The 24,296-nt window shown below is 42.0% G+C and overlaps 1 long non-coding RNA gene across 2 annotated transcripts in view; it reads left to right on the top strand.

The window, feature by feature from the left end:
- Nucleotides 1-6,130: 6,130 nt before the first annotated feature.
- Nucleotides 6,131-24,296, top strand: part of LOC136155169 (uncharacterized) — a 29,227-nt gene continuing 11,061 nt past the window's right edge. Inside the window, exon 1 of one of the 2 annotated variants that reach the window (XR_010660702.1) lies at nt 6,131-6,405. This is a non-coding gene — a long non-coding RNA (uncharacterized lncRNA). Of the gene's footprint in view, nt 6,406-7,642; nt 7,774-24,296 lie in introns of those variants that run through there. The other variant, XR_010660701.1, reaches the window with a different exon arrangement.

The raw sequence follows: 24,296 nt of genomic DNA on the forward strand, positions 1-24,296 counted from the left end.
TATGGACTAACTGGGTTTGATCGACAGGTGTATGCTATCATGAGTTAATGATATTAAAAAAAACTGAATGCCTTCATGTAAAGGCTGAATGGCCCTGGATACAGTATAGCAGCCCTATCCTTTCTCGTAGTTTCCCCCAGCTATCCCGTTTGGAGGGAAATGATGGTGTATAATTTTGATGAGCAAATGGGATAAGTGATTGTTGTGATGAGGCTGTCACTCTTTGCCAGAGAACTGTCTTTGATGTCTAAAGTATTACTTGGGACCTAGATAAAAGAGTCATAAAATAACAAGCCTAACCAAGGGGATGCAGCTAGCATTTAGGAAATGCACCCATTTTTCTGTACCTCCTCTTTTCCTTTGATCAAACGTGTACACATTATTAATAAAAAGAAATTCAAATTTTAAAAAGACATGAAGAGGGAATGGTAAAATGAATCCTGCCATAGTCCAAAAGAAAAAAAAAATGACAGCAATTTCACATCAGGCCCTTTGTTGAGATCCTATACAAGAACAGCAGTATGATTGGGATTCTTAAATGGCAGTGGCTGAAATGGCTAATAAAAGCCTGCTAATGACACAGAATCAAATCACCAAACAAACCCATCTCAAAATCCAGTTTCTCTTGAAGGGAAGGGCATGAACTTTATGGTTGGCACTGTCTCTTAATGTAGGACCTTAGGCAAGTTACTTAATCTCTCTCTAGTTTGCTATGTATAAAACTAAGGATAACTACCTAGCAAAGCTGTAGTGACAATTAAGTCAAACGCAGGACACATGTAACAGGTGCTTCACTAAATCGAAGCCTTCCACCTCCCAGCCCTGCAATTATATGCAAAATACAATCTTTGCCCACTACCCGTCACCTACTCTTCATCTCATTCACTTCCTCTCTCTCTCTCTCTGCCAAAGTTCTTATTTATAGTCTAGCAGAGTGTATATAAACAGGAGATGACTTGCATTTATTTTTAAAAACCAGTGTAAAACAATGTATTATACCACTGACTACTTAAGTGCTGACAAACTCGACATTCGTAAAAACAGCAAACACATATTGAGTGATCATTCATGCCAGGCATGGTGCTAGGCAAGGAGTATTCACTAGTAAGTGAAACATCTTCCCTCCCTGGTGGAGTTCAGTTTAGTGAACTGAATGGTGAAGAAGCAATGAATATATAATTGAAAAATATGTTCAGTGCCCATAAAGAAATGATCAGGTGCAATGATGGAGACTAATGAAAGGGCAGGTGGGATACTTAGTTTAGGAAGGATGGCCTTTCTGAGGTGACATTTAAACTGAAACCTGAAAGATGAGAAGCTAGATGTGTAAAGAACAAGAGCAAGTGTTTTCAAGACAGTGGAATCAGCATGTCCAGCGAGGCAGTCAGGAGCTAAAAGTGTTTGAGGAGGCGTTCTGGCAGTGTCAGCAAGATGGAGGGGCTGCCATGAGGTAAAAATCCAGTTCTTACCATGGCCTCAATGTCCCACCTAAACTGCCCCGGACCGCACCCCGCCCCTCCACATATCCTCCCCAGGTGTCCACATCACCTAGTCTTTCTGTCCTTTATGTGCTGGTCTCACTCCCACCTCAAGAATGAGAGGTTTGCTGCATTTGCTGTTCTTCTGTCTAGAACGCTCTGCCTGGATGATTCTCATAGCTTCTGGCCCCCGTGGTCAGTAAGGCCTCAGATCAAGTGTCATCTCTGGAGAGACATCGCTAATTACCACCCCCTCACCCAACATTAACTTTTGGTGGGTTTTTCCTCTTCCCATCCCTCACCACTATCAAACGTTATTTTGTGGATTGTTTGAAGTTTGTTTTTTTTGTTTGTTTGCTTTATACTCTCCCCTAAAATAGAAGTCCCATGAGTTTATATTTCTTATTGCTATAACCTAGAATCATATCTAGAATATAAAGGAAACTCAAATATTACTTGTTGAATTTACAATGAATGAAATAAAGCTTAAAGAGGTAAGGCAAGGTATTAGAAAAGAACTAACCAAACTGTGTGAGAGTAAGGAATTCCTGGAAGAGGTATGTTTTCAGTTATTAAAATCAAAGGGGCAAGAGAGCGAAGGTGGCATGCAGGTAACAAACAAGAATTGTGGAAATCACTCGTTCATCCCGGTCCTTTTTCACTAGATTAGGAACACCTTTAGCACTGGACGGAGAAGGTGATGGCACCCCACTCCAATACTCTCATCTGGAAAATCCCATGGACGGAGGAACCTGGTGGGCTGCAGTCCATGGGGTAGCAAAGATTCGGACATGACTGAGCAACTGAATTGAACTGAATTGAGTGCTTCCTGGGTGGCTCAGATGGTAAAGAATCCGCCTGTAATGCAAGAGACCTGGGTTTGATCCCTGGGTTGGAAGATCCCTTGGAGGAGGTCATGGCAACCCACTCCAGTAATGCATCACTAGCTGCATTTCAGCGCCACAGGCTTAAATGATATTTTGGATGCATGTGTGCCTGCTAAATCATCACTTAGCAGACATCTCAGACTCTTTGGTACCCCATGGGCTATTGCCCATCACGCTCCTTTGCCCATGGGATTTTGCCAGAAAGAATACTGGAGTGGGCAGCCCATCCCCATCTCTTTCCTCTTCTTCAAGCCCTGACAGTCTCTTTCCTTTACTTCACGTCCACACACACACACACACACACACACACACACACACACACACAACACACACACACAGACACACACGAGGAGAGAGTGGGGTGTATTAGATTTTAAGGCCGCTGTAACAAATTGCCATGAACTGAGTAGCTTAAAACAATGGGTATTTATTGTCTCACAGTTTTGGAGCCTCTACATCTGAAATCAAGTTGTTGACACGACTGTGTTTCCCCTGAAATCTGTAGAGAAATCCTCACTTGCCTCTTCCTCAATTTTGGTGGCTGGCCAGCAGTCTTTGTTGTTCCTTGGCTTGCAGGTGCACGACACCAATCTTTGCCTTTGCCAACAAACAGCCTTCTCCCCGTGTGTCTCTTCCTCCATTTGGCTGAGCTCTTAGAAGGACCCTAGTTATTGGATTAGGGGTCCACCTACTCCAGTATGGCCTCATTTGAACTTAATTACATCGGCAATGATCCTATTCCCAAATAAGCTCATATTGTTGAGTACTTGAGGTTAGGAATTCAACATATCTTTTGAGGAGTGGGAGAATATTCAACCAACAACAGATGGTAACCATGAGGAGAGCATCCCACAGAAACCAAAGACATTGCCTTGATTCCAGAATTTATTCCAAGAAGGAGTCCTACTACAGTGGGGGTAGAAGATCGAAGAATCTTGTTAAGTATGTATTCCCACCTACTATTTAGTTTGCTTATGGACTAACTGGGTTTGATTGACAGGTGTATGCTATCATGAGTTAATGATAATAAAAAAACTGAATGCCTTCATATAAAGGCTGAATGGCCCTGGATACAGGATAGCGGCGCTATGCTTTCTCGTAGTTTCCCCCTGCTATCCGGTTTGGAGGGAAATGTTGGTGTATAATTTTGATGAGCAAATGGGATAAGTGATTGTTGTGATGAGGCTGTCACTCTTTGCCAGAGAACTGTCTTTGATGTCTAAAGGATTACTTGGGACCTAGATGAAAGAGTCATAAAATAACAAGCCTAACCAAGGGGATGTAGCTAGCATTTAGGAAATGCACCCATTTTTCTGTATCTCCTCTTTTCCTTTGATCAAATGTGTACACATTATTAATAAAAAGAAACACAAATTTTAAAAAGACATGAAGAGGGAATGGTAAAATGAACCCTGCCATAGTGCAAAAGAGAAAAAAAAAATCACAGCAATTTCACATCAGGCCCTCTGTTGAGATCCTATGCAAGAACAGCAGGATGACTGGGATTCTTTAATGACACTGGCTGAAATGGCTAATAAAATCCTGCTAATGACACAGAATCAAATCACCAAACAAACCCATCTCAAAATCCAGTTTCTCTCGAAGGGAAGGGCATGAACTTTATGGTTGGCACTGTCTCTTAATGTAGGACCTTAGGCAAGTTACTTAATCTCTCTCAAGTTTCCTATGTATAAAACTAAGGATAACTACCTAGCAAGGCTGTAGTGACCATTAAGCCAAACGCAGGACACATGTAACAGGTGCTTCACTAAATCGAAGCCTTCCACCTCCCAGCCCTGCAAATATATGCAAAATACAATCTTGGCCCAGTACCCCTCACCTACTCTTCATCTCATTCTCTTCCTCTCTCTCTCTGCCAAAGTTCTTATTTATAGTCTAGCAGAGGGTATATAAACAGGAAATGACTTGCATTTATTTTTAAAAACCAGTGTAAAACAATGTAGTATACCCCTGGCTACTTAAGTGCTGACAAACTCGACATTCCTAAAAACAGCAAACAAATATTGAGTGATCATTCATGCCAGGCATGGTGCTAGGCATGGAGTATTCACTAGTAAGTGAAACATCTTCCCTCCCTGGTGGAGTTCAGTTTAGTGAACTGAATGGTGAAGAAGCAATGAATATATAATTGAAAAATATGTTCGGTGCCCATAAAGAAATGATCAGGTGCAATGATGGAGACTAATGAAAGGGCAGGTGGGATACTTAGTTTAGGAAGGATGGCCTTTCTGAGGTGACATTTAAACTGAAACCTGAAAGATGAGAAGCTAGATGTGTAAAGAACAAGAGCAAGTGTCTTCAAGACAGTGGAATCAGCATGTCCAGCGAGGCAGTCAGGAGCTAGAAGTGTTTGAGGAGGAGTTCTGGCAGTGTCAGCAAGATGGAGGGGCTGCCATCGGGTAAAAATCCAGTTTCTTACCATTGCCTCAATGTCCCACCTAAACTGCCCCTGTCCTCCCCCCGCCCCCCCACATATCCTCCCCATGTGTCCACATCACCTAGTCTTTCTGTCCTTTATGTGCTGGTCTCACTGCCACCTCAAGAATGAGAGGTGTGCTGCATTTGCTGTTCTTCTGTCTAGAACGCTCTGCCTGGATGATTCTCATAGCTTCTGGCCCCCGTGGTCAGTCAGGCCTCAGATCAAGTGTCATCTCTGGAGAGAGATTGCTAATTACCACCCCTCACCCAACATTAACTTTGGTGGTATTTTCCTCTTCCCATCCCCCACCACTATCAAATGTTATTTCGTTGATTTTTTGAAGTTTGTTTTTTTTGTTTGTCTGTTTTATACTCTCCCCTAAAATAGAAGTCCCATGAGTTTATATTTCTTATTGCTATAACCTAGAAGCATATCTAGAATATAAATGAAACTCAAATATTACTTGTTGAATTTACAATGAATGAAATAAAGCTTAAAGAGGTAAGGCGAGGTATTAGAAAAGAACTAACCAAATTGTGTGAGAGTAAGGACTTCCTGGAAGAGGTATGTTTTCAGTTATTAAAATCAAAGGGGCAAGAGAGCGAAGGTGGCGTGCAGGTAACAAACAAGAATTGTGGAAATCACTCGTTCATCCCCGTCCTTTTTCACTAGATTAGGAACACCTTTAGCACTGGACGGAGAAGGTGATGGCACCCCACTCCAATACTCTCATCTGGAAAATCCCATGGACGGAGGAACCTGGTGGGCTGCATTGCATGGGGTTGCTAAGAGTCGAACAGGGCTGAGCGAGTTCACTTTCAGTTTCATGCATTGGAGAAGGAAATGGCAACCCACTCCAGTGTTCTTGCCTGGAGAATCCCAGGGACCGGGGAGCCTGGTGACCTGCCACCTATGGGGTGGCACAGAGTCGGACACTACTGAAGCGATTTAGCAGCAGTGGCAGTTAGCGCTGAAGCCGCGTTTTACTAATCTTTCACCAGCGCCTGTCCTGGGACCTGGCACACAGATAGGGTTTTACACAATGACTGACTGTGAGGTGCGCAGAAGGGTCTATTAACTCGGCTGCGGTGCAGTTTGTGGCTGGCCACTAAGCCTGGCAGCACCCGTGCGAGGGAGCAGACGGCTTTGCGGAAGACGGCCTCGGCGGGTGGGGGTGGGGGGTGGGGTGGGAAGCGCCCCCCGCGCCTGCGCGTTATGGCGGGGAGCCGGCAGCGTCGGCGCGCGCCTGCGCAGTGCGGTCTTTCCCGCCTCCGACAAGATGGCGGCGGCCGAGTAGCGCGGGGGCGGGTTGTGGCCGCAGGAAGCCCGGCCGCTGCAGCGGGCCGAGGCGGGATGCTGTTCCCAGGGAGCGCCGTTGGCCACCGGTGAGGAAGGTCAAGCACAGAGCTGCCTTCCCGAGCCCCCCGGCGCCCCCTACGTACACCCCCGTCTGCTCGAGTGCGGTCGCCGCTTTGCCTACTTCGCTACCGCCCTGTGCTGTCGGGTCCGGAGCTCCGGCGGCGGCAGGGGCTGTGTCCGGCAGGAGAGGAAGCGCCCGGGCTGCGTCCGTGCTTCTGTCCGCGGGGCGAGCGTCTGGCAGGTGGGTGAAGCTGCAAGCTTCGGTGTCTCCTCTTGGGGCAAGTCACCTCCCCATCTTCCTGGTCTCGACCTTTTGCTTCCTTGAGAAGTCGTTTTAACTGTCTGGAAAGCTTTCCCAGGCTTATAGACTTACAAAGAAAAGCTTGCTATCCAGACGCCAGTGGATTTTGTTCATCTTGTCGGGGGGATCCAGCCCCCAGGAGACTTTGATGGTTTTGAGGAATGGTGCCAGTGACGGCAAGTGATTCTTTATCTAAATTAATCCTTTTCTGACTACAGCGAGTCTTCGGTCTCTAAACTTTTTTTGGAGGGGGGGGCGGACGGAGGGACATATGTATACTAGATCCAGGGAAAGAATTGAGAATTGGTCCTGGTTTTAAAAGAAGGCTTTGTGAGGGTAAGAAATGTAATAGCCCAAGAAAGGATAAGCGATTTTAGTGATTCTTTTATTCACTGTTAGGCTAAATCGTCCGTTGAAGCTTCACAATCCTGTGTTGTCCAAGCCCTTTGTTTTTTTTGGAAAGGACTGAAATGGAGAAAACGCTTTTTAAACTTGAAACTTCTCAAATTTCTTGGGTTCTCAATTGTTATTAGTACTACTTGGCAATCTTTCTTGTACTTGATATTTTCTGCAAAATTTAGATTGTGCCAGTGTCATTTCTTCTTCATTTATTACTAGGGCAAGAGTAGTCAGAATTAATGGTGTAAAAAGTGCAAACTGAAGGAGGGATGTGGTAGTGGAGGTTGCCATGTCTGATTTTTCCCAATTTTTTCCTGTAATTGGATAATGTGTCAAGAGCAGCAGAATGGTGAAAAATGAAGCTATGAGTATAAATGGTAGTGTGTCCACTGAGATTGCAATGGGTGGAGCTTTTAAAATTAAATTGAGTGATATCCTTTTTTTGAAGCCATGCTAGGTGCTCTCCAGAGTTTCTAAAGCACAAACTGTTGTTGCCTTATTGGAAATTTATGCTAAAAGTCTTTTAACAGGTGGGTTACAATTGGCCTGACAGATTTAACTTTTTGTTCTACCTCCTGACACACATCTGCCTTAACCTTTATTGTAGACTTTTAGCCTCTTGATGAATTTCTTAAATTTGGAGATAGAATTGTTCATTTTAAAAGGAGAGGAGATATTTTAAGTGTTTGATTCCTGTACGGGCAGATTCATTCACTTGTTTGTTGCTGTGCTATGCTAAGTCGCTTCAGTCACGTCCATCTCCTTGCAGTTTCCACAGGACAGCCAGACTCCTCTGTCCATGGGACTTCTCCAGGCACGAATATTGGAGCAGGTTGCCATTTCCTCCTCCACAGGACCTTCCCGACCTAGGGATCAGAGCCACATCTCTTCTGTCTCCTGCGTTGGCAGGTGGGTTCTTTACCATTAGCGCCACCAGGTAAGCCTGTTTGTTTCCTGCACCCGAGGACTGCGTGTTTTTACAGGCACTTGTCTCTCAATTCTGTGCTTTTAGCTGACGGGGTAGTGCTCAGCCCTAGGCAGTAGCTCATTGCCTGAGGCATTGTGTCAAGACCTGTCTGACCACAAACAAGCACTCTTCCACACTTATGGAACCCGATTTCTCTCTCTCTTTCTTCCCCTCTTCCTGTCTTTAGGAACCCTCCCGTCTTTGTGTCTATTCATTCAATTCTTTAGCCTACTGCTCTTTTCATTTGCCTCCCCTAGTCACCAGGATCCCATGGTCATCAGTTTTTACCAGCCCATCATTGATACCTTAGAATACTTAACTTTATGTCAATTTATCTTTCTAGTGCCCAGTTCTGAACAGGCCTAATCACTATCTTGATCCCTGAAGGATACAAGAGACAGTTGTGTGAGGATTTTGGATTGTTTTCATACCAGTTAGTGTTCTGTTATCCTCCAGATCTATAATGTCAATTGTGAGGGTTTTTTTGTCTTACTTCATGAAAGTGTTTATAGCAAATAACTTGATCTTTTCCTTTCCTGAGAAAAATCTCAAGCATCTGAGGTATAATCTTTTCTATCCTGATATCATTTCTTTATTTACTCTTCTCTGAAAAGAAGGAATTGTCCTTCCTTTTCTTCAAGAGCAACCTTCTCCAGATGTGTCCATGATCATCCCTCTTTATCTTTCTTTCTCAGTAATTATCCATGATCACTCCTTTTTAAGTTTTGCCCTCTCTAGCCTCCATGCATGCTTAAATATACCTTTGCCAGGGCTGCCAAACACCGTGCTGTGTGCCGTGCAGCTCACAGAAGCCAGTCTGAATTTTGAGCCTGCTGTGCCACTGTATTTTTATTCTTTAATCCTAGGAGCCTGGTGTAGTTGTTGTTCAGTCGCTCAGTTGTGTCCAACTCTTTGCAACACCAAGAACTGCAGCATGGCAGGCTCCTCTGTCCTCCATTACCTCCTGGGGTTTGCTCAAATTTATGTTCATTGAGTCGGTGACACTACCTAGCCATCTCATCCTCTACCACCTCCTTCTCCTTTTGCCTTCAGTCTTTCCTAGCATCAGGGTCTTTTCCAGTGAGTTGGCTTTTCGCATCAGGTGGCCAAAGTATTGGCGCTTCAGCTTCAGCATCAGTGCTTCCAGTGAATATTCAGGGTTGATTTCCTTTAGGATTGGTTGATCTTCTTGCAGTCCCAGGACGCTTAAGAGCCTTCCCCAGCACCACAATTCTCAATTCTTTGACACTCAGTCTTTATGGTCCAACTCTCACATCCATACATGACCACTGGAAAAACCATAGCCTCGACTCGACGGACCTTTGTCGGCAAAGTGATGTCTCTGCTTTTTAGTATGTTGTTGAGGTTTGTCATAGCATTTCTTCCAAGGAGCAAGCATCTTTTAATTCCATGGCTGCAGTCACCATCCACAGTGATTTTGGAGCCCCCAAAAATAAAGGCCTGACACTGTTTCCACTGTTTCCCCATCTATTTCCCATGAAGTGATGGGACCAGATGCCATGATCTCAGTTTTCTGAATGCTGAGTTTCAAGCCAACTTTGTCATGCTCTTCTTTAACCCTTATCAAAAGGCTCGTTAGTTTCTCTTCACTTTCTGCCCTTAGAGTGATATCATCTTCATATCTGAGGTTATTGATATTTCTCCCAGCAGTCTTGATTCCAGCTTGTGCTTCATCCAACCCAGTGTTTCTCATGATGTACTCTGCATAGAAGTTAAATAAGCAGGGTGACAAGATACAGCTTTATTATAACTCTTTCCCAGTCAGTTGTTCAATGTCCGATTCTAACTTGCTTCTTGACCTGCATACAGGTTTCTCAGGAGGCAGGTAAGGTGGTCTGGTACTGGTGTTTCTTTAAGAATTTTCCACAGTTTGTTACGATCCACACATTCAAAGGCTTTATCGCAGTCAATGAAGCAGAAGCAGACGTTTTTCTGGAATTCTGTTGCTTTCTCTATAATCGAACAAATGTTGGCAGTTTGCTCCCTGGTTCCTCTGCATTTTCAAAACCTAGCTTGTACATCTGAAAGTTCTAGGTTCACATTCTTTTGAAGCCTAGCTTGAAGGATTTTGAGCGTAACCTTGTTAGCATGTGAAATGAGTGCCGTTGTATGGTAGTTTGAACATTCTTTGACATTACCTTTCTTTGGGATTGGAATGAAAACTGTGACCTTTTTCAGTCTTGTAGCCACTACTGAGTTTTCCAAATTTGTTGACATATTGAGTGCAACACTTTAACAGCATCATCCTTTAGAATTTCAAATAGCTCAACTGGGATTCCGTCACCTCCACTAGCTTTGTTGGTAGTAATGTTCCCTAAGGCCCCCTTGACTTCACGCTCCAGGATGTCTGACTCTGGGTGAGTGACCACAGTGACTGGTGTACTGTTCTCTGTGTATTCGTGCCACCTCTTCTTGATATCTTCTCCTTCTATTAGGTGCGTACCATTTCTGTCCTTTATGGTGTCCATCCTTGCATGAAATGTTCCCTTGATGCCTCCAGTTTTCTTGAAGAGATCTCTAGTCTTTCCCATTGTGTTGTTTTCTTTGCATTGTTCACTTAAGAAGGGTTTCTTATCTCTTCTTGGTATTCTCTGGATCTCTGCACTCAGTTGAGTATATCTTTCCCTTTCTCCCTTGCCTTTCACTTCTCTCCTTTCCTCAGCTCTTTCTAATGTCTCCTCAGACAATCACTTAAGCTTCTTGCATTTCTTTTTCTTGGACTAGTTTGGTCACTGCCTCCTATACAATGTTACGAACCTCTTTCCAGTGATGAACCTCGTATATAAACTCATATAAAACATATGAATCTCTTTCAATAAACTCATATATGAACCTCTTTCAGTTTTACGAATCTGGTAGACACTTTCTCTACCAGATCTCATCTCGAATCCATTTGTCACCTCCACTGTATAATCATAAGGGATTTAATTTAGGTCGTATCTAAATGACCTAGTCGTTTTCCCTACGTTCTTCACTTTAAACCTGAATTTTGCTATTAGGAGCTCACGACCTGAGCCACAGACAGCTCCAGGTCTTCTTTTTGCTGTCTGTGTAGAGCTTTTCCATCTTCAGCTGCAAAGAACATAATCTGATTTTGGTATTGACCATCTGGTGATGTCCGTGTGTATAGCTGTCTCTTGGTTGTTGGAAAAGGGTGTTTGCTATGACCAGCGTGTTCTTTTGACAAAACTCTGTTAGCCTTTGCCCTGCTTTTGCCCTCCAAGGCAAAACTTGCCTATTATTCTGGGTGTCTCTTGGCTTCCTATTTTGTATTCCAATCCCCTGTGATGAAAAGGACATCTTTTTTTTTTTTTTTTTTTTTTTTGGTGTTTGTTCTAGAAGGTGTAGTTCGAGAACTACAGCAGTTCTACTTCATAGAACTGTTCAGCTTCAGCTTCTTTGGCATTAGTGGTTGGGGCAGAGACTTAAGGTAACACTGATATTGAACAGTTTGCCTTGGAAATGAACTTAGATTATTTTTTTTTTCCTGAGGTTGCACCCAAGTACTGCATTTAGAACTCTTGTTGACTATTAAGGGCTACTTCCTTTCTCCTAAGGGATTCTAGCCCACAGTAGTAGATATAACAGTCATCTGAATTAAATTCGCCCATTCTCATCCATATTAGTTCAGTGATTCCTAAGATGTTCATTCTTGCCATCTGCTTCACCACATCCGATTTGCCTTGATTCACGGACCTGCCGTTCCAGGTTCCCATGCAAAAAAAGAGCAATAGCTCTTTACAGCGTCGGACTTGACTTTAACCATCAGACACATCCACACAACTGAGCGTCATATCCGCTTTGGTCCAGCCACTTCATTCTTTCTGGAACTAACGACTGCCCTCCACTCTTCCCCAGGAGCATATTGGACACCTTTTGATTGTGGTGCTCATCTTCGGTGTCTTATTTTTCTGCCTCATGCTGTTCGTGGGGTTCGCGCAGCAGGACTGCTGGAGTGGTTTGCCGTTCCCTCCTCCAGTGGGCCACGTTTTGTCGGAACTCTTCACCAGGACCCGTCTGTCTTGGCTGGCCCTGCACGGCATGGCCCATGGCTTCACTGAGTTACACAAGCCCCTTCACCACGACGAGTCTGTGATCCATGAAGGGGTATAGTAGGAAGGACATTTACTTTTAAGCTTCAAAGATCTGATTTTGAAGTCTACTGAAACCAGTTACTGTCTGTGTGGCTGTGGGCAACTTACTACTCAGGCTGTGTTCTTTGTCTGTAAAGTAGAATGTTATACGAGGAAGACATGGCAACCCAATGCAGTATTCTTGTTGGAGAGTCAGCATGGACAGAGGAGCTTTGTGGGCTATAGTCCATGGGGTCACAAAGAGTCGGACAAGACTGAGTGACTAAGGACACCACAGAATGTTATACTTACCTCACAGAGTTGTAATCGATGGAGTTTAACACACGTTACATGTCTTTCCAAGGGTTTGGTGCATTATGGAGTTCTTAAAAGTGTAAATTATTCTTTCCTCTGCACTCTGACTTCCCTTACCATCGCAGCACCGAAATTGGTTTTTAAAAAGTCATCTTGATGATCTAATTACCAAAGCTAACGGCCTTATCTCAATCATCCAGGTTTTCTTAGACCGCTTCTGAAATATACTCCATAGGAATGAAAGGATCTGATTTCTTGTTTCTTGGCTTTATAGTTCCTGATTCTCTTATGTCTGAAAGTTTCTTTACATTCCCTGCAGTGTCTCGATTTTGCTGTTTCCCCTAAACATAGCTGTTTCCTGTATCAGTTAGGATGCAAATAGGATTTAAAAACAGACGAAGTGTATTAGCTCAGGTAATTGGCAAAGGCATAGGTAGGATTAGTTTAAAGGGCAGTTTGTGCATAAGCTTGGCTTTGCTCAGTCCTCAGTCCTCAGTCAGCACAGAGGTTCTGTGTTTCCGTTTCCTCTAAACTGCCCTCCCATTTGGGTTCCTGCTCAGACTGGCTTCCCCTCTAGATTGAATCCAAGTGCTTTCCATCTTTATCTGTAGTGTGGCGACCTTTGTGCTCAGGTTTATCCTTTCATAGTTGCATGTTTCTCTTTCTGCTCCAGGCATCACATTCTGACACAACCACCAAAGACGGGAGGAAGTTTGCCCTCTCATCTCTTGATGAAGCAAGTAAACCTTTTTCAGAAAGCCTGTATCAGATTTCATTTTGGCCTTATTACTTATGCCCTAGTTGCAAGGGGACTAGAAAAACCAATATCTAGCATTTCAGTCTAGGAAGAAATTAGATGAATGGCTACAGGGAAGATAACCAACATTGTCAGTGACATATATTGATAATATTGTATGGAGAAGTAAGCTTAAATGAATGAGAATTTTCAGATAGTAGTGGCATTCTTAAAGCACTGCTTATCTCAAGAGCAGGTATAAGCTGTGCTTAGGACTGAATCAGTCATTTAGATAGTCATGAATGACTAATTAAAATGGATTACTATATAAAATTAGTATATTTGAGTGGTATATCCCAGTTCTTTTAAGGTTGTTGTTAAGAACATTTACGCGTGCACTGTGAGGAATGGATACAGGTAGCAACTAACAGGGAATAGACCTGTGGTTCTTCTTGAAGATGAGTGGTGTTTGGAAATCTGTGGGTCTGGTAGAGACGAGATATACCAAGTGTCCTGTGATGTTTGCCCGCAAAACAAGAATTGTCCCTTCCAGAATACCAATAGTGCCCCTGTACACTGAAAAAACAAATGCTTTGGTTTTTTTCAAAGAATTCGCTGAGATTCCTCTGTATACTTATATTGCAAGTGACAGAAAACCAAATTCAGACTGGCTACACAGTAAAGGGCATGATTAGGTCTTGTCCTTGAACTTCATCTGGGGCTTCATCCAGTCTGAAATCATCAAGGACTTGGCTTAGTTTCTCTGGTCCTGCTCTGGCATTCCTCTTGTTTTGGTTTCGCTCTCAAGCGAGCTTATCTCATGGTAGCAAATTACTGTAGCACTTTCAGACTTAATACTCTCATTTCATATGTAAAGTAAAATGAAGCATATCTTTTGTTATTTGGTTTTGCAAGTGTTTGTTGAATGTCATCACTGTTGAAACTTCCCTGAACACCTGCCCCTAAAAGTGGATTACTTCCTCTGTTATGTTACAACTTCACAGAACTCTGTTGCATGCCATGTTCTATGGTTATTATGCTCATATGTCTCATGCATTAACTTGCCTTAATTGTCTGTGTGTTCTTAATGTGTAGAATACTCTCTGACTTAGTGGTACACAGTAACCATTTATGGATGAATGAGAGGAAGGAAGGATATGGAAAGGGGCAGGGAAACATAAGAAGTCCCCATTCCTTCCTGTTACTCAACCCTGAATTGTGAACGTTGTACTCCTACCACCAAAGTATGTGTGTAATGCTCTTGTGATTGAGAATGAATTCATTTGAAAGCTTTACTGAATTCTAGTAGTGTTCCATCATTATTTTCTCAGTAAAACTAAAACCAGTTACCATCTTTTGTTCTTTCAACAAGTATTTTTGAAAGCCTGCTATTGGCAGGTCATGTGACACAATGGTAAACAAAGTAGAGCTGTGCTTCCTGAGCTTAAATATCAGCGAGGGGCATAGACATTATTCATGTGTGCACACTCAGTCGCACACACACGTCAGGTAGCTCACAGGGTTTGAAGCAGAATAAGATAGATTCAGGGGATTAAAAAGTAACAGGATACTGTAACACTTCAGGTAGTTTGGTGAGAAAAGGCTTTTTGAGAAGCCCTTTTCTGAGTGAAGTGGATTAAGCCATGGAACTATCTGGAAGGAAATGTTCGGGTAGAGCAAGCAGCAGCTTCTAACGTGGAAATGTCCTTGGCATGTTGGAAGAGCAGCATGTGGGAGGCCGTGGCTGAAGCGGGGGTGGGGGGTGTGTGGCAGGGCAGGTCAGAGGGTAGGTGTGGGCAGGGTAGACCAAGGGCAGTTCTGAAGGTCATTTAAAGACTTGATTTTATTAGCTAGAAAGTCTGGAGAAGGCAATGGCACCCCACTCCATTACTCTTGCCTGGAAGATCCCATGGATGGAGGAGCCTGGTGGGCTGCAGTCCCTGGGGTCGTGAAGAGTCAGACACGACTGAGCGACTGCTCTTTCACTTTTCACTTTTGTGCTTTGGAGAAGGAAATGGTAACCCACTCCAGTGTTCTTGCCTGGAGAATCCCAGGGATGGGGGAGCCTGGTGGGCTGCCGTCTATGGGGTTGCACAGAGTTGGACACGACTGAAGCGACTTAGCAGCAGCAGCAGCTAGCTAGAAAGTCACTCAGTCGTGTCTGACCTTTGTGACCCCATGGACTGTACCAGGTCTCCCACATTGCAGGCGGATTCTTTATCAGCTGAGCCACAGGGAAGCCTCAAGGGAACTTCCCTGGTGGCTCAGATGGTAAAAGCATCTTCTTGCAATGCAGGAGACCCGGCTTTGATCCCTGGGTGGGGAAGATCCTCTGGAGAAAGAAACAGCAACTCTCTCCAGTACTCGTGCCTGGAAAATTCCGTGGATGGAGGAGCCTCGTAGGCTACAGTCCATGGGGTCGCAAAGAGCTGGACACAGCTGAGGGGCTTCACTTTCACTTTTCACTTTCTAGCTAGAAAATTGGAGATGATATATCTTTGGAAATCTAATTATTATTTTTAAGTTATATTATTTTAAGTACTAATTATGATTAGAAGTTCTCTCTGTGCTAAGTAACTAGCATATGATAGACTTAACACAATTTAAATGTTAAATAATTTATCTGAATAAAATGGTACTGAGATAAAAGTTGAAATTTTAAAGTTACCCTTTGAAGGAACTTTTTAAAATATTTAGGATACTTTACTTAGGTTTGTGATTATTTTCTTCAGCTCTTATGTACCCCATGACTAAAGTTTTCTGTAGTCATTAAAGAAAATTCAGGAAATACAGAAGTACAGATGACATTCATAAGCTCAACATATGAAGAAAACCAGTTGAGTTTTCGTCTCTCCCAACCCTTCCCTCCCGCTTTCAGTACCCTCTGTCCCTCTCTTCTTCCCTCTGTCTTTCACTTTCTTCTTTGTGCCTATGACTTGTTCCCCCTGTTACAGTGTAAACATGTGTATATGTCTAATTTTTTAAAAATTAGGTTATATTCATTTCTTGGAATATTTGATAAATCTTATTTTTATTGACTGTATAATCCCATTGTAAAAATTATTTTTCTTAATTGTTTCCTGGAGTTGGTTATTTAGTTTAGGTTTTCTATTTTATCATCATGTGGGCAGTGAATGTCTTAACACATGGATTTTTTTCTCTTTGTCTTTTTCCTTAGAATGGAATGATTGGCACTGGAGTAATGTAATGGAATAAGGTTTCATCTTAGACATTGTTAAGGTTCATGATACATGTTGCCACATTGTACCATGTCTTGTAAGCCCAATAAATGTTAACTGGTTTGAAAGTAACGGTAGCTGGGTGGTGGTGGGGAGGTGAGGACCTACGGAGTTGCCAAGCTTGAGTGATAGGCTAGGTTAGCCTTTTATTTCCAAATATTTCTTTCTTTTTTATCTTTAATATATATTTCAAGGTGTATATAAAAGCACCATGGAGAACTTTACATGTTACTGCAAACACACAAACACACATGAACTTATTGCTCAGGTCAAGACGCACAGCGCTGCCGCCACCCCAGAGCTCCTGCCCTTCTGGTTCCCGGTCTCCAAGAGGAAGCTTTCAGCATTTCCCTCCAGGCCTGTTTGCTCAAGTTCGTTTTGTTTTGTTTCTGTGAAACCCTTCATCATGTTTAAAGAAGTTCCCTTCTGTACCGGTTTACTAAGAATTTTGTGTTTTGTTCTGTTTGTTCGAATTTAATGCTTTTTTTGTTGTTGTTGCAGCTTTTCATTACTGTATGACTTTTCTCCTTCACTATGTTAATATATTGAATTACATATTATTTAAAATCTTAAACCTAACCTGATTTCTGAGGTAAACCTAATTTGGTTTTACAGTATTACTCTTTTTATGTATTTCTGGATTCAGTTTGATATTCTGTTAATAGTTTTGTATCAGTGAGGTGGCCTATATTGTCCTTGTCAGGATTTGAAATCAGCGGTTATCTCATACTAGCCTTATAAAATGAGCTGACCCTCATTTTCTATTCTGAAAAAGTTTAAGTAGGACTGAATTGTTCCATTAAATTTCTGTGAGAATCTGGCCGAGAAGCCATCTGGGCTGGTAATTTTCTTTGTAGAAAGATTTTTAATTACTCCTTTGATTTTTCCCCAAACCCATGTCCATCGAGTCAGTGATGCCATCCAACCATCCCATCCTCTGTCTTCCCCTTCTCCCCCTGCCCCCAATCCCTCCCAGCATCAGGGTCTTTTCCAATGAGTCATGAGGTGGCCAAAGTACTGGAGTTTCAGCTTCAGCATCAGTCCTGCCAATGAACAGCCAGGGCTGATCTCCTTTAGGATGACCTGGTTGGATCTCCTTGCAGTCCAAGGGGCTCTTCAGGAGTCTTCTCCAACACCACAGTTCAAAAGCATCAATTTTTCGGCGCTCAGCTTGCTTTATAGTCCGACTCTCACATCCATACATGACCACTGGAGAAACCATAGCCTTGACTACGTGGACCTTTGTTGGCAAAATAATGTCTTCTTTTTAATAGGCTGTCTAGGTTGGCCATAACTTTCCTTCCAAGGCGCAAGCGTCTTTTAATTTCATGGCTGCAATCACCATCTGCAGTGATTTTGGAGCCCCCAAAAATAAAGTCAGCCACTGTTTCCACTGCTCCCCCATCTATTTGCCATGAAGTGATGGGACCAGATGCCATGATCTTAGTTTTCTGAATGTTGAGCTTTAAGCCAAATTTTTCACTTTCATCAAGAGGCTCTTTAGTTCTTCCTCACTTTCTGCCATAAGGGTGGTGTCATCTGCATGTCTGAGGTTATTGACGTTAAAGCCTTGGGAGTAGGTGAGAAAACAGGAGAGAAAGCAGTCCTGGTACAAGTCCTCAGGCACTCATGTTTTAGAAGACGCCTGAAGAGACAAAACAAACCAATAGAGGAAATCAGAGGGAGGAGGAAAGCCAGAAGAACAAGTAGAGGACAAGAGAAGACATCTACTTCAAGTAGAAGAGAGTGGTCTGCTTGGTCTAATGTTCCTGAAGAGGTTACTGTACTAAGATGAGGCAATGGAATTAGGCCGCTGGGTAGTCATTAGTGACCTTGACAATTGAGTTTCAGGAGATTGTTTAGGATTAGGGTGGGTTAAAGAGTAAATTAAAGGTGAGAAAATAGAGATAGGAAATGAAGGCCACTAGATGAAGAAGTTTTGCTGTGAGTAGAACAAAGAAATGGTCATATCTAATTGGTGGGGCGGGGGAGGTGAAGGGGAGCTGAGGTCAGGAGAGGAATTTCCTGGCCCAGAGATCGAACCCAGGTCTCCTGCATTGCAGTCAGATTCTTTACCATCTGAGCTATCGGGAAGTCCTGAGGAATTTCTTAAGATGTGTAATAATAGAGCACATTTGTTCATGATAGTGGTTCAGTAGAAGAGGAGAAACTGACTATACGGGAGAGAGAGAGGTTAGTCAGTGGTTTTCTTGCAAAGACAGGAGTAGTTGGACTCCATGCCCACGTTAGGGTATTGACCTTTGATAGAAGCAGTGCTGCTTTTTCTATTTTAATAGAAGAGAAGCAGTGTAGAAGCACTACAATTCTACCGATCTTACGGGACTTGGCAAAGAAAGTTTTTTTAAAGATTTATGAAGTAAATATAAGTTTCAGTTTTAAAAATATTTATCTATATTGAAAGAAGGAATTAAATTTGTTAGTTTGCCTTGATTTTCCTTTCTCTCTTTCACTTTTATAGTGTTAAGTGTTCGTGTTGAACTCTTACTGTGATTCATTCTCTCAATCCCTAAAATGAATCTGTGTATTAGATCTACTCTGAGTAGTGCAAGTGACCCAGAGGTTTCTGATTTGATTGACACAATCCAGTAATGCCAGGTAGATTTGGTTTTGTCATTTTACTTAAGAATAAATTTGGATTGTTTACCCTGTAATAGAAAACATTTATCTTCAGATACTCAGAAATGAAATAATTTTATAGGCTATACATTGCCTTACATGCTAAAATTCAGCATAAAGCAGGAGGGAGGGACGACATTAAAAAAAGCAGGAAATGGTAGTATAGAATTAGGCAATGCTATCTTCAGTATATCGGGTATTGAAAAGGTCATTGTTTTCTCATCCAAGGTAAGAACTTGAGGATACCGTGTAAGAATAAAAGTCTTGACCCAAGTATTTGGTTTGAGGTTCTAATAAATAAACATCATTGTTACGCCATAAATTTATTCTTGCATATACAGTAGATTTTGTCTTTAATGTCAACTTAAAAATTGGACTTTTTCTTATCAAATCAAATGTATTTCCAGGGCTCTTTTGTGTGCTATAAACTGATAAAATGATTGGCCAAGTGATCTAAGTATTTTAAATGTTAAGGTGATGGTAGTTTTAATTGTGTTTTGGAAAAAAGGCTATTTTTTAAAAACTCATTCTGTGTGCTCCTTTTTCTTGAATTCACAGTGATACCATAAACATTTGGTGCTGTTTTGGTAATTTAAGTCCCTGAACTCTTTAGTGTTGACATCTCATCTTTATGGAGGAGGGTTTCTAAGTTTGTATTGTAAATTGTACCTTTGGGAGCAGTGTTATAGCTGTTTTAGGTTTTTAGTAAAGATCAAAGCTGAAAACATTAAACAAGACAACAAGACATGATTTTAAAAAGACACATGGGGAGACATAAAATTCTGCTTTAAACATTTATTAAAAAAAAATTAATCAGAATTTGATTTTTTTTTTCCCCAGACGAAAGATTGCTTAAATCATTGGATGACCAGAAAGTGGAATTTTATCAGATTAGAGCACATTAAGAATTTAGAAAAAACGTTTCCTTTACTAACGAGGAGATGTTTGAATATTTTTTAATTTGGTAAAATGATTGTCAGAGGTGATTTTTTAGTTCTTTGTCTTATTAAAAACATAAATTAGTAAGTATGCTGTCAAAATTGTCAAAATAAGACTAATTAAAACAATTAAGTTTATTATAGAGTGTAAAATTTTGTGTTTTTTTTTCCTGTTGTTATGTTTTTCAATTGAAAAAGTCTTTGGTCATTAGTTTTAACTATAAATTAGTAGTATATGCATATAATGCTTGGTTATTTCTTCTCTAAAGTAAGAAATATCAACTGGTTCTATTAACTTTTGTAAATCTTGCCATAATCATGTATCCTTCCTTATTTGAAATGTCTGTATTTTTCATTGCCTATAAGAAGATGTCTAAAGGTTTTAGCCTACCAGACAAAATGTAAAACTGCCCTAAAATTACTAAATATCTTTAAAGGCTACTTCTCTTGCTACTTTCTCTCTGAACTCATTCTTGATTGCCTAGCCAGAAATTATCAAATCTCTCATCCTTTGGTACAGATGTTACCTCGTATTAAAACTTTTCTTGTGCACATTTGTAAGTTGATATCTTACTCCTCTTTGTATCATCTACATTCATACATTCAGCAGTGTTATTGGATGTCTGCTGTGCCCCAAACACTGTTGTAGGTGTGAAGGCAACAGCAGTGCATGAGAATCCAGGTCCCTATCCTCATGAAATTTATGTTCTAGTTTGGGAATGATAATGAGGGAGACAAAATTAAATAAACAGATAGATGCCTAGAGCCTTTTAGATGTTAAATGTTTTGAGGAGAAAACAGTGTATATGATAGAAGGTTTAAGGAGAGTACCAGTGTTGATTTGATGGCGATGGAAGATCTCTTTGAAGATGTGACATTTATGCCAAAGCTGAACGATAACAGTGGAGCAGTCATTTGAAGATTTGGGAGCAGAGTTCTCGAACTGAAAGACAGACAGTGCAAAGGCATTAGAGAGAGGAAAGAACGGGGGAGGTGGGGGAAGAGGGTGGGAATGGAAGCAGGAGGTAGGTTATACAGTCTTGTAAGCAGAGGTAAGGGATTTGAAATGTATTCTAATTTAATTTCGAAGCCTGAGAATTGTTGTTTAGTCGATAAGTTGTGTTTGACTTTGCAACCCCATAGACTGTAGCCCATCAGGCTCCTCTGTCTGTGGGATTTCCCAGGCAAGGCTACTGAAGTGGCTTGCCATTTCCTTCTCCAGGGCATCTTCCCCACACAGGGATCAAACCTGCATCTCCTACATTGGCAGGCGAGTTCTTTACTACTGAGCCACCAGGGAAGCCCCGCATTTACGGGTTCATGTGATTACATTGGGCCCACTCAGGGCCACCCTCCCCCTCCTTTATTGAGAGTGTACTATACAACCAGCACAGTACTAGGCACTGATGTGTATTGCTGAGCAAGCAAAGATTTTAATCCAAAAGCCACATACAAACAAGACGGAAGTGACCTCCATTCTCAAGGAAAGTCCATGTCAAAATGTCCAGGACCATAGTGCTCTGGAATTGGCCTACTTGAATCATAGGAGTTTGACTGTGGTTGTAAGAGTTATTCCTTACAAGTTACAAGGTAACTTTCTCATGTCTCTCAGTTCAGCTCAGTTCAGTCACTCGGTCGTGTCTGACTCTGTGCGACCCCATGAACTGCAGCACACCAGGCCTTCCTGTCCATCCCCAAATCCCAGAGTCCATCCAAACCCATGTCCATCGAGTTGGTGATGCCATCCAACCATCTCATCCTCCATCGTCCCCTTCTCCTCCTGCCCTCAGTCTTTCCCAACATCAGGGTCTTTTCAAATGAGTCAGCTCTTCACATCAGGTGGCCAAAGTATTGGAGTTTCAGCTTCAGCATCAGTCCTTCCAATGAACACCCAGGACTGATCTCCTTTAGGATGGACTGGTTGGATCTCCTTGCAGTCCAAGGGACTCTCGAGTCTCCTCCAGTACCACAGTTCAAAAGCATCAATTCTTCGGTGCCCAGCTTGCTTTATAGTCCAACTCTCACATCCGTACATGACCACTGGAAAAACCATAGCCTTGACTAGACGGACCTTTGTTGACAAAGTAATGTCTCTGCTTTTTAATATGCTGTATAGGTTGGTCATAACTTTCCTCCCAAGGAGTGAGCGTCTTTCAATTTCATGGCTGCCATCACCATCTGCAGTGACTTTGGAGCCCAGAAAAATAAAGTCAGCCACTGTTTCCTCATCTGTTTGTCATGATGTGATGGGACCGGATGCCATGATCTTCGTTTTCTGAATGTTGAGCTTTAAGCCAGCTTTTTCACTCTCCTCTATTTCACTTTCATCAAGAGACTCTTTAGTTCTTCTTCACTTTCTGTCATAAGGGTGGTATCATCTGCATATCTGAGGTTATTGATATTTCTCCCGGCAGTCTTGATTCCAGCTTGTGCTTCCTCCAGCCCAGCATTTCTCATGATGTACTCTGCACATAAGTTAAATAAGCAGGGTGACAATGTACAGCTTTGACATACTCCTTTTCCTATTTGGAACCAGTCTGTTGTTCCATGTCCAGTTCATTTTTTGTTTGTTTGTTGTTTTTTGGTTTTTTCCATGTCCAGTTCTAACTGTTGCTTCCTGACCTGCATACAGGTTTCTCAACAGGCAGGTCAGGTGGTCTGGTATTCCCGTCTCTTTCAGAATTTTCCTGTTTGTTGTGATCCACACAGTCAGAGGCTTTGGCAAGTCAACAAAGCAGAAATAGATGTTTTTCTGGGTCTCTCTTGCTTTTTCGGTGATCCAGCAGATGTTGGCAATTTGATCTCTGGTTCCTCTGCCTTTTCTAAAACCAGCTTGAACATCTGGAAGTTCACGGTTCACGTATTGCTGAAGCCTGGCTTGGAGAATTTTGAGCATTACTTTACTAGCGTGTGAGATGAGTGCAATTGTGTGGTCGTTTGAGCATTCTTTGGCATTGCCTTTCTTTGGGGTTGGAATGAAAACTGACCTTTTCCAGTCCTGTGGCCACTGCTGAGTTTTCCAAATTTGCTGGCATACTGAGTGCTGCACTTTGACAGCAAGCATCATCTCTTAGGATTTGGAACAGCTCAACTGGAATTCCATCACCTCCACTAGCTTTGTTCATAGTGAGACTTCCTCAGGCCCATTTGACTTCGGACTCCAAGATGTCTGGCTCTAGGTGAGTGATCACACCATCGTGATTATGTGGGTTATGAAGATCTTTTTTCTCATGTCACTACATGGTTCTTTATTGCATCCATACTGGTCTTAACTAAAGCAGATATTTTCAATGCCAGCATTGGATAAATGTCAGCCAAAGAGAGCCAAAACAAACTTTGCCATTGTTCTGAGCTTTAGGGCAAGGGTCACAGTGCTCTGGGGCTCATCTTCCCCATGTAAGCTCATTCTTTAGAGTGTGTTCCTTCTTTAGGGTTGCAGGCTACCATATGGCATGCAGAGAAAGTGCCAAACGAGTGACAGTGAATCTTGTCTCCTTTTTTTTAAAGTCTGCTAATTAATAACTTTAGTTACATCTGCCAAGTCCTTCTTACCATGTAATATAGCGTATTCACTACCATAACACCAGGGAATACATGTTTGACGTCTTTAATATCATATAAGAGCAGTGAAGCAGAATTAACTCTGACAGAGTTAATTTTTGAGTCATTCCAGTTTTTAAATTTCTTTTACCTTTACTTATATGCCTACCTTCAAGGATTACCTTGATAGTGACGCCTGATAGATTAGCCATACTCCATAAGACAACCCGAAACTGTTTATCTTTAGTTTTAGTTATATAACTAACTGAACATAAAAATGTGGAAATGCCTCTTGCATTTAAAGAGATTTTGTTCTAGATATCTTCCAGAGAAAGCTGTGGTTACTCATTGATAAAAAGTTGTGGGTCAAGAGAATTTATTGATACTGTCTAAGCTGTTTGAGATTTTTTGTTTTCACTTATTCTGATTATTTAAAAAATGTATTCACTCAATAAATGCTTATTGAGCAGCGCTAGGTGCTAGGATGATAATAACTGAACACGTAACTTCTTTTGGTAATTAATTAATTTATTTCAATTGGAAGCTAATTACTTTACAGTGTTGTAGTGTGTTTTGCAGCACATTGACATGAATCAGTCATGGGTGTACATGTGTCCCCCATCCTGAACCCCCCTCCCACCTCCCTCCCCATCCCATCCCTCTGGGTCATCCCAGTGCACCAGCCCTGAGCACCGTGCCTCATGCATCAAGCCTGTCCGGGTGATCTGTTTCACATATGATAATATACATGTTTCAATGCTATTCTCTCAAATCATCCCACCCTCGCCTTCTCCCCCAGAGTCCAAAAGTCTGTTCTTCACACATGTGTCTCTTTGGCTGTCTCGCATATAGATAGGGTCATCGTTACCGTCTTTCTAAATTCCATGTATATGCGTTAGTACACTGTATTGGTGTTTTTCTATCTTCACTCTGTATAAATAGGCTCCAGTTTCATCCACCTCATTA

Source organism: Muntiacus reevesi, unplaced genomic scaffold (genome assembly GCF_963930625.1).
Source record: "Muntiacus reevesi unplaced genomic scaffold, mMunRee1.1 SCAFFOLD_123, whole genome shotgun sequence".
Lineage (NCBI taxonomy): Eukaryota > Metazoa > Chordata > Mammalia > Artiodactyla > Cervidae > Muntiacus > Muntiacus reevesi.